Source organism: Talpa occidentalis, unplaced genomic scaffold (genome assembly GCF_014898055.3).
Source record: "Talpa occidentalis isolate TD23 unplaced genomic scaffold, MPIMG_talOcc4v2.1 talOcc4.12, whole genome shotgun sequence".
In the NCBI taxonomy this organism is placed as follows: Eukaryota; Metazoa; Chordata; class Mammalia; order Eulipotyphla; family Talpidae; genus Talpa; species Talpa occidentalis.
In genome coordinates, this window is record NW_023601212.1 from 73,949,527 (window position 1) to 73,957,457 (window position 7,931).

Here is a 7,931-nt window from a genome sequence, read left to right on the forward strand (position 1 = left end):
GCACCACCAGAAGAGGTCCTCTTTTTTGATTTTTGTCCCTTTTCTCACCCACATATAAGACCTTTGATTCTACCTTCAAAATATTTCCTGAAACCATCTTTTGCTTTCAATTCTACTGCACTCAGCCTTATCTTACACTTCACCATCTGTCATAGTTGGTACTACATAGTTGCAAGAGAGAGCCTTCTAAATGATATCCCATTCCTTTTCTTGTTCCCCTCAAATCTGTTTAGCACACGGAAGAGTAATAGTTTTTAAATACACATCTGAATATGACTCCCCCTACTTTAAACTTCTGTGGTACTTACTATTTCAGTTAGAATAGAATCAGACTGCTGGATCCAGCCATTCTGCCATACATCTCCAAGTATCTTTGGGCTCCAAGTATCTCCTAGATCACACCAAGCTTTTCCTACCTCTGCACAGAGTATCCATTCCCTTGGAATGTTCTTCCCTTTGCTCTTTGCCTGACAGCCTTCTGCTCCCTTCGCTAGCCCCAGTGAATTCCACTGCCTCAGAGAAAATTTCTCTAATCTTTTATTGAGCTCTTAGATACCTCTTTGCCTAGTTTTTTCACATTATCACCATATCTCACTTTTAGTTTTTAATCTGCTTGATGATATTTTAAATTATCTCCTATACTAGATAGTAAGTCCTTATATGGTAGACACTATATCTTTTCTTGTCTGTTTTCACATCCCTAACACCTAGCAAATAGTGTGACACAATCTAGTAAAATACTTGGTGAATGGTTAATTTCCCTAGAAACCTCTGACATTCCATTGTAAAGATGAGACAGAGGCTCAGCCAGGTCAGCTCACTTATACAAGGCCCCTCAGCTGGCTGGTGTCAGGACCCAAGCGTGACCCTAATATCCCTTTTTCCACTCCATTCTTCTAATCTTGTTCCCTTGAATTTAAAATGAAAATTACTGCGAGATCAATCCTTTGTTCAGCACTATGTCTTAAGTCACTCCTTTGTCCAAAAACCTTTGATTCTCTAATGCCTAACATACTATACCTAAACTCTTCTACCTTCACAATATGGACTTACTATTTTCTTGTGTACCATACACTACTTCTCTGTCTCCTTACACTCCTTTCACTTTTCTGTGTATTCCAGATGCCTATAAACCCAACCCCTCTTCCCTCTACCTGTGAAATCCCACCTTCATTAAGGACTCAACTATCCTAAACCCCATTTCTTATTATTCATTTGTTGCATCTTCCAAACAGCAATAAATTCAATTTTGGCATAATAATATATATTTTTAAAAACTATTTTCTCTTTTTTCCCGTGTTAGCCTTATATGATCAACTTTGTATGGAGATCAAACATCCTATCAGAATGGGAGACGAGGGTATCTTTAAAGTATAACCCATCTGACTCCAATACTTGCCCATAAGGTAATATGATTTTTATTCCCCACATCTTCCCACCCCTGGAATCCGCTATTCTGGATGGGAGTGTATTGGAACAGGAAAAGGGCAGAGACCCACAACCACCGCACAAATGGCTGACTCAGGGAAGAGGAACCACTGCACTACTGGCTGGAAGAAGCAGATGCTCTGGTATGTCCACCCCTATTGACATTTCTCCCTTTCACAAAGCCTTATCTCCTTCTAGTCTGAGCACATTTCTTTTGATTCCTGTGAAGAAAAGCATTTGTGCTCCCTATGACATATGACCTTTATGAAAGTGACTGTAATTGTGAAATGTCATTTTATGGAATCAAGTAGAACTCCTATTGAACAAATGAAAGATGGTTGAAATAAAATTTAAAGAGGTAACTGGATAAGGGGCCAGGATAGACCTGTGGCCTATGACTATCAAAGAGCTTCCTAGAGCCAGCGTGGCCATGACCACAGTCATCAGTGGCTATGGGAAACACTTGGGGAGAACATCAGCCATGAAGAATCATAGAATTTAATGAGGTAGAAAATTAGCAATCAGGTCTTATGTCTAGTTCTTTAATCCATTTTGAGTTGATTTTTGTGTATGGTGTGAGGTAGTGGTCAAGCTTCATTCTTTTGCATGTAGCGACCCAGTTTTCCCAGCACCATTTATTGAACAAACTTTCTTTGCTCCAATGCATAGTCTTTGCTCCTTTGTCAAAGATTAGTTGACCATAAATCTGTGGGTTTATTTCTGGATTTTCTATTCGATTCCATTGGTCTGTATGTCTGTTCTTGTTCCAATACCATGCAGTTTTGATGATTATGGCTTTGTAGTATAGTTTGAAGTCTGGGAGTGTGATGCCTCCATTTCCTTCTTTTTTTTTCAGTAGAGCTTTGGCTATTCGGGGTTTTTGGTGATTCCATATGAATTTCATCAATAATTGTTCTATTTCTTTGAAGAATGCCATTGAGATTTTGAAACCATAAAATACATAGAAGGAAATATAGGCGAAACACTACGGGATTTGCACATCAAAGACATCTTTACAGACACATCACCCAAAGCAGTGATAGTGAAGAGAAAGATAAACAGCTGGGACTACATCAAATTAAAGAGCTTCTGCACAGCAAAAGAGACAATAACAAAAACAAAGAGAAACCCCACCAACTGGGAGAACATTTTTGCACCCAACACTAATGATAAAGGACTGATCACAAAAATCTGCAAAGAGCTGATGAGACTCAGCAACAACAAAGAAAATAATCCAGTCAAAAAATGGGCAGAAGAGCTAAAAAGAAACTTCTCTGAAGAGGAAATGCAAATGGCCAACAGACATATGAAAAAATGTTCAACATCACTTGTAATCAGGGAAATGCAAATCAAAACTACCATGAGATACCATCTCACACCAGTGAGAATGGCACATATTAAAAAAACTAGCAACAACAAATGTTGGCGAGGGTGTGGAGAAAAAGGAACTCTTCTGCACTGTTGGTGGGAGTGCAAACTGGTCCAACCACTATGGAGAGCTGTGTGGAGACTTCTGGACCTACTAAACATAGAGCTTCCATATGATCCAGCAATTCCACTCCTAGGTATTTACCCAAAGGACACAGAAACATCAATTCCAAAGAGCACCTGCACCCCTATGTTTATAGCAGCACTGTTTACAATAGCTAAGCTTTGGAAACAACCCAAATGCCCAAAAATAGATGACTGGATCAAGAAGATGTGGTACATATATACCATGGAATATTACTCAGCATTCAAAAAAGATAAACACATGCAATTTGCAGCAACATGGATGGCGCTGGAAGGGATCATGCTCAGCGAAATAAGCCAAAAAGAAAAAGAAAAATACCGGATGGTCTCACTCATAGCAGGAATCTAGAAAACTTAAATAAGGGACCAGGAAAATGAATATAAGAAAGTGAAAATCAAAATCAACAAAAAACTATGAACCAGAGACACTTTTTGGGGGGTGGTGGGGGGCGGGAGGGGAAGGATTGGGGTCAGAATGGGGCGTTTGCAATTGTATGGGGGAATATAAAAATAAAATTTATTATTTAAAAAACAAAAAAAAAAAAGAAAATTAGCAATCAGGTAATCATTCTAGTAATATTTATCAGGAACTTCTTATGGTTCAGGCCCTGTGCTAAACTCTTTACATTTTCAAACTCATTTAATTCTCATAATCATCCTTCAAGAAGGTGCTATAACTAGCCACGTTTTACAAGGTAATGAAACACTGACTCAGGCAGATAAAGTACAGAGTACAGCTAGTAAGTGATGGAGTCAGGACACAAATACAGGTAGCCTGGCTCCAGCCTACACCCTTAACACTACCTCTAGACAGTCATCTTTATAGAAGAATAGTAACTTGTCATTAGTATTGAGTGACAACTATCTAAGTATAGTTGTATAGTTGGAATATCTCTAACAACCCTTTTGTTTAGTAATTTTCCAGGTGTGATTGGGTACATCCAGAAGTATAGGCAGATTGCTAACCTTGAGAATTTATGGTCTTGGTGAAAATCAAGAAAAATGCACATAAAATAATTGCTTTGAACTCTAGCTAACACAACTTAGAGTATTATGTACCAAAACCTGGCTAGTAGGTGATGGATAAAAAACAGTCTAGACGATACTTCATTCAGTGTTGCCCTAAAATCTGTGTTTCTAGGGAGCTACAAATCCTGGGACTACATATGCTTTTTCTTCTGGCCAGGTCAGTACTTTCAGGATTGAGTTTCTTTCTGTGCTTGTTTGTGATTGCCCAACACAGTCTTCTGCATAAAGCAGAGGTCTCCCTTAGTTATTCTGAATTAAACAAATAGGAAATTTTTATTCATTTTGGGTTTAAGTCCTAACAAACCATTTATTGAGTATTAAATGTTGTGTGTGTGTCTAATCTTGTCAAACATAAAAATAAATAACTTTGACTCTTCCTTTGGAGTTTGTTGATTATTGCCAAAGATCAAAAATTGACTAATTTTCACACTAAAACCATTATTTTTGTTGTTGTATGCTGTAGAAATGGTTTATGTCCTTGCCCTGAGAAGGAAAACCTAAAATACCCTCTACTGGTCAAATATGGAATGACTGCTGGACTTAAGTTTTAAGGATGTATGTCACAAAGGATGTATGTGCACAGCTTTCTCCACATAGATGTCCATTGCCATGTAATTTGTAAAAACAAAAAGTGGAAACAATATAAAAAGAGAGGGGGTTAGTTAAATGAATTATAATAATCCATATAATAGGGTACCATTCAGTTAGTACGTATATTGTACAAAAATACTGAACATGGGGAAATGTTTGTTACATTAAGTGAAAATTTGAGATCACAAAGCTACTTAGTGTGATTCCATTTTCATTATTTAAAGGATAGATAGAAAAGTAAGTAGAAGAGCTAAAATGATAGATAGTGAAAGAACATGTACCAAAATATTAACAATGGTATCTCTTCGTGGTAAGAATTCTTTACCTCTTTCTTCTTAACTCTATTTTCTAAATGTGCTGTGATTAACATGAATTATTTTGGCAAAAAAGGTAAAAATCATTCAGAGATTTTTTAAAAATAAAGTTATCATGAGAGTGAACCTCCTAATCTTACATATGAAAAATTGGGTTTTACCATCCCTTTTATTATTGAAACCAAAAAAATCAAATACTTGGGAATAAACCTACTTGGGAATAAACCTAAAAAAAGAGGTAAAGACCTATACAAAGAAAACTATCAAATACTGTTAAAAGAAATAGAAGAAGACACAAAGAAATGGAAAGACATCCTCTGCTCATGGAGTGGAAAAATTAATATTATCGAAATGGCCATCCTACCAAAAGCAATTTACAGATTCAATGCTATTCCAATAAAAATTTCAATGACATTCTTCAAAGAAATAGAATAAATATTGATGAAATTCATACAGAGTCACCAAAAACCCCGAATAGCCGAAGCTCTCCTGAAAAAAAAAAAAGAGAAGGGAATGGAGGCATCACACTCCCTGATTTCAAACTATACTACAAAGCCACAATAATCAAAACTGCATGGTATTGGAACAAGAACTGACACATGGACCTATGGAACTGAATAGAAAATCCAGAAATAGGGGCCTCCCCGGTGGCGCAGCGGTTGAGCGCTGGGTTGCGAAGCTGCCCGCGGCCTCTGCGGCGCCGGTTCGATCCCCGGCTGCTCCCCGGTCACCAGAGGAGGGTCCCACATGGCGTGCAGACCTCTCCTGCCGCCCGCTGCTCCCCTCAGCAGTGTACTTCGGTCCTTCTGCCTGCTCTGCTCCCCGCTCTGGCTCTGGTGAATTCTCTCACCCTCCCGCGCTTCTGACTGTACCCAGTGCATGTATAAACAAAACAAACAAACAAACAAACCAGCAAACAAATAAATAAAGCATGCCTCTATAAAAAAAAAAAAAAAAAAAAAAAAGAAAATCCAGAAAAAACCCACAGATTTATGGTCAACTAATCTTTGACAAAGGAGCAAAGAATATGCAATGTAGCAAAGAAAGTTTGTTCAATAAATGATGCTGGAAAAATTGGGTTGCTACATGCAAAAGAAAGAAGCTTGACTACTACCTCACACCATGCACAAAAACCAACTACGAATGGATTAAAGAACTAGACATAAGACCTGAAACCATAAAATATATAGAAGGAAATATAGGTAAAACACTACATGACATACATTTCAGTGACATCTTTAAAGACTCATCACCCAAAGCAGTGATAGCAAAGGCAAAGATGAACAGCTGGGACTACATCAGATTAAAGAGCTTCTGTATAGCCAAAGAGACAGTAACCAAAACAAACAGACCCCACAGACTAGGGGAAAATTTTGCACACAACACTAATGATAAAGGACTGATTACAAAAATCTACAAAGAGCTGACAAGACTCAACAAAAACAAAGTAAACAATCCAGTCAAAAAATGGGCAGAAGAGGGGCCTCCCTGGTGGCGCAAGGGGTTAAGCACCACACTATGAAGAAATCCACAGCCTCTGCAGCACAAGTTCGATCTCTGGCCGGCCAGGGAGAAACCCACATGGTGCAGCAGACCTGTCCTGTCTTGCCCGCTGCTCTCCTCAGCACTGTATTTCAGTCAGTCTGTCTGTTCTGTTCCCCACTCTGTCTCTGGTGGATCCTCTCACCCCCTCATCTCTGGCCTGTACCCCAGCTCTTGTATGCATAAATAAATAAATCTTTAAAAAAAAATGGGCGGAAGAGGCCTCCTTGGTGGCCCAGACGGTGGAGCGCAGAGCTGTGAAGCTGTCCGCAGCCTCTGCAGTGCCGGTTCGATCCCTGCTGGCCTTGGAGCAACCCACATGGCGAGCAGACCTCTTCTGTCTCACCTGCTGCTCCCCTCAGCAGTGTATTTCGTCAGTCTGCCTGTTCTGTTCCCTGCTTTGTCTCTGGTGAATCCGCTCACTCTCCCACACATCTGGCCTGTACCCCAGTTCTTGTATAAATAAAAAAATTAAAAAAAAAAATCTTTAAAAAATGTTTATAAAAATTAAAAAAAAAAAATAAGAGCAGAAGAGCTAAAAAGGAACTTCTCCAAAGAGGAAATGCAAATGTCCAACAGGCATATGAAAAAATGTTCAACATCACTTGCAATCAGGGAAATGCAAATCATAACTACAATGAGATACCATCTTACACCAGTGAGAATGGCGCATATTAAAAAAACTAGCAACTGGGCCTCCCCGGTGGCGCAGCGGTTGAGCGCTGGGTTGCGAAGCTGCCCGCGGCATCTGCGGTGCCCGTTCGATCCCCAGCTGCTCCCCGGCCACCGGAGGAGGGTCCCACATGGCGCGCAGACCTCTCCTGCCGCCCGCTGCTCCCCTCAGCAGTGTACTTCGGTCCTTCTGCCTGCTCTGCTCCCCGCTCTGGCTCTGGTGAATTCTCTCACCCTCCCGCGCTTCTGACTGTACCCAGTGCATGCATAAACAAAACATACAAACAAACAAATATAAATAAAACATGCCTCTATTAAAAAAAAAAAAAACTAGCAACAACAAATGTTGGCGAGGACGTGGAGAAAAAGGAACTCTCCTCCACTGGCCCAATCACTATGGAAAGCGGTGTGGTGATTCCTCAACCTGCTAAAGATGGAGCTTCCATCTGATCCAGCAACTCCACTACTAGGTATTTACCCAAAGGACACAGAAACATTAATTCAAAAGGGCACCTGCACCCCAATGTTTATAGCAGCACTATTTACAATAGCTAAGCTATGAAAACAACCCAAATGCCCCAAAATAGATGACTGGATCAAGAAGATGTGGTACACAACGGAATATTACTCAGCAATCGAAAAAGATAAACTTATGCAATTTGCAGCAACATGGATGGAGCTGGAAGGGATCATGCTCAGCAAAATAAGCCAGAAAGAAAAAAAAAAGTACCGGATGGTCTCCTCATAGTAGGAATTTAGAGAACCTAAATAAGGGACCAGGAAAAAGACTAATTATAATAAAGTAAAAATCAAAATCAACAAGCAACTATAAACCAGAGACAC